Source organism: Danio rerio, chromosome 22 (assembly GCF_049306965.1).
Source record: "Danio rerio strain Tuebingen ecotype United States chromosome 22, GRCz12tu, whole genome shotgun sequence".
NCBI lineage: Eukaryota > Metazoa > Chordata > Actinopteri > Cypriniformes > Danionidae > Danio > Danio rerio.
In genome coordinates, this window is record NC_133197.1 from 4463933 (window position 1) to 4467500 (window position 3568).

A 3568-nucleotide genomic window follows, 5' to 3' on the forward strand; every position below is an offset into this window, starting at 1 on the left:
AATAAATAATGAGTGGCATACAATGGCAATAATATCGTCCATCGCAATATAATTTGGTGCAATATATCGTACAACAAAAAATAGATATCGTGACAGGCTTAGTCTAAACATGTAGATAATATCTGATGTTTATAACGTTATCATTTTTTGCAGTTCTAAATAAACTGGATGTGTTTGTGGTCAGGGGTGCAACTGCACATTTACTGATGGGTATGCGGCTTCAACTTTTGCGCCCTCCCTTCCCCTCGATCTAACTATATTTTATAACAGGCAAGTGATAAAATGTGGAAAATATTTCCATCAATAAATTAAAGACATTTTTTCATAAAGATATTAATGTGCTTCAAAAAATACAGTTTCGCATTTCTGAACACAACTAAAATAGTATGAAGTAGTAAAAGGTATAATTACATTAAGCATGTTAAGTCGCAAAGAAATGCATCTCATACCAGCCCAAATTTCTTCTCAATTTAATTTTCCCTCACTAAATGATTATAGCACCTTGACTAGCCTTGCTTTTGGACTTTTTGTACTACATTTGTCAAAACAAAATCATAGTCATGGGAGTCCTAAAGGGCAAAAGAACATTGCAATTACTTCTCACATGCATACTGTGAGAAGTGTAAGGTCTGTCTTTGCAAGAACAATTGACTGAAACTGCTAAAAGTGAAATAAAAAAGACTGTCAAATGTTTAGTGTAAAAAAAAAACAGAAACAAACTGTGTGAAATGTTCTATTTAATTGAAATGTTATAACTTTGTTTGTAACTAAAATTAAAATAGTTTTGAGTTAAGAAGTTACCAAAAGGCCTGATGAATCAATATGATACATAATAAATTCATAAAAACATGTATATGGTATAAAAATGGGGGAGGGGTGGAATGATTTTTTTATTTAATAAAATACAATATTATACGCGTATAAAATGCTAAATAAACATTTTAACAAAAAATATTTATATTATTTGAAACTTTTAAGATGGATAATTTCAAAAATAGTTTTGGCACAATGGCGCCCCCCTTGTGTGGCGTCCCTATGCGCCGCATATACTGCATACCCCCTTTTTGCGCCACTGTTTGTGGTAGTGTCATTTAGTAGACTTCTCCTGAAAATAAATGAAAATTCCATCTAATATTTGCTCTTCTTTGGAGTTTTCTTCTCCAGTTTTCACGCTGAGACTCCGCACTTGACTAAAGTTTTTTTTTTTTTTTAAACGCTCCCACTTAATTGAAAGCAAAGGAACACACCACCCGCCTCCTTCTGCTTCATTTTCAAGAACTCTTAATCGTGTTTTAAGCCCTGCTTTGCGAGGGGGGGGGCTTGTAAATTCATTACGGCTTTGCGGTCGGCATGCGGATTCGGGCTGTTTCTGGTCTCTCCACATTATAAATGGACTTGCTGGCCAGATAATTAAAGCCACAATGCTCTAACATAATTCTCCATTAAGCAATAATGCGATAAGGATGAAGTGCGAATCCTGGCCCTCTTTAGGAACAGACGTCCTCGTGAGCGTAATGCAATTCTGTTCGGAGCAGTTCATAGAGGTCTTAATGAATCGAAATCGCCTGCAGGGGACAATAGTGGCATTTCTGTTTCAGATGTGTATGTCATTTATAGTTATTCACAACAACAGATCCTTTACAATGCTTATGAAGGAGTTAAAGGGCCCAAAAAATACATTTACTGTTAATTTACTCACCCATTCAAGAAATAGGGGACTTTTTGTCTTCAGTTGAACATTACAAACTGTTTTTTAGGCGAAACCATGGTCGTTGGTGATTTTTATAATGCAAGCCAACAGGTACCAGCACTTTGCGATGTTTTTTAAGATGTTGGGTTCTATTTTGACGATCTAGGCGCAAAGCCCAAAGTGCAGGGCGCAAAAGCATTAAGGGCGTGTCAGAATCCACTTTAGCTTTTTTTTTAAGGATGGAAAAATCCGCTTTGCGCCGTGGCGCATGGTCTAACAGGGTTGAGCTTATTCTCTTAATGAGTTATAGGTGTGTTTTGAGAATAAACCAATCAGAGTCTCATCTCCCATTCTCTTTAAGAGTCAGTTGTGTCGCGTCAAAGTGCATTTGCTAATTACATGGTCGACTTTGTAAGTGGAAAAACTGAATGCTTCACTAGCAAGAAATAACATATATACACTATTAACTGATACTTAACAAGTCATTATTAAGTTATTTACTAACCGCTTGTTCATGATCTATTACTAATTTACTAGGTATAGTTATAAATCATTAAAATACAGTTAAGAAGTAATTTACAACTTGTTAACTAGCAGCTTGTAAGTTATCCATTAGTCATCTATAAGGCACAGTTATAAATAATTAACAAACTATTAACTTTTATTTAACAAGTCATTTATAACTTGTTAACTAACAGTTTATTAATGGTCTATTAAGTAGTTATAACGGATAGTTATTCTAAAGTGTTACCATATATAGCTTAAAGAGGCTAATAATCTTGACCTTAAAATGGTGTTTAAAATTTTTTTGCTTTTATTCTAGCTTTTATTCTATTCTAGCTTTATTCTAAATAAAACAAATAAGACTTTCTCCAGGAGAAAAAATATTATAAGACATACTGTGAAAATTTCCTCGCTCTGTTATACATCGTTTGGGAAAAAGAAAAAAATTAAAAGGAGGGCTAATAAATCTGACTTCAACTGTGCATATGAATATATACTGTAGTGTGTGTGTGTGTGTGTGTGTGTGTGTGACATATATATACACGCACAAACATCTATATTATATACGCACTGCATACACATACATACTGTATATACATACTGCACAGATACACACACACACACTTAAATTTATTCAGAGAGAGCTGATTTATTATTCTGATTTATTTTTTTATTTATTTTTTTATTCCTATTTAATTATCATTATGCTATATATTATAATACTATACAACTATTTGCTGTGTTTACTGTTTATATGTTTACATGTCTCCCCCCTGAAGTGACTATGGGCCTTCATCGTTTGTAATGCTTTAAAAGATTGTTTTGGTGTATACAAACTATATAGTACACTATGAGCAGGGATACAATCAGCCAACACAGCTGTATCTCAATAGTCACAAGTGACATTTTGTGTCTGCCGGTTTGTTTACTTGCGGGAGTTCCATTGGCATTTTTACGCACGATTCTGATCAATCAATAAGCAGTTTAGGAAATATGTTCAATAACATCTGGCCAATGAGTGATGTGGATTTTGTCAGATGAGTGCATTAGTGATAGGAAGTTCGGATCATTTTACTGACTCGGATCTTTGAGTCTCGTTCATCTAGACGAACAAATCTTTTTTCGAGTCATTTCGTTCATTTGGTTCAATTTGCCAAAATATTATTAAAATGTTACGAATTGCTTCCAAACACATCTACAACAAGCCCGAAAGGTTGATCACACGACAAATAAGTCATAAGTAGAATATAACAAGGAGAAAATAATCATTTAATGTTTACCTGCTCTTTTGTCTATGAAGGTATTGTTGTCTCTTTGCTCTGCTCACCTCTTCATGTCTTCAAATGTCAGGGGTTCATTCACGTTACACTGAAA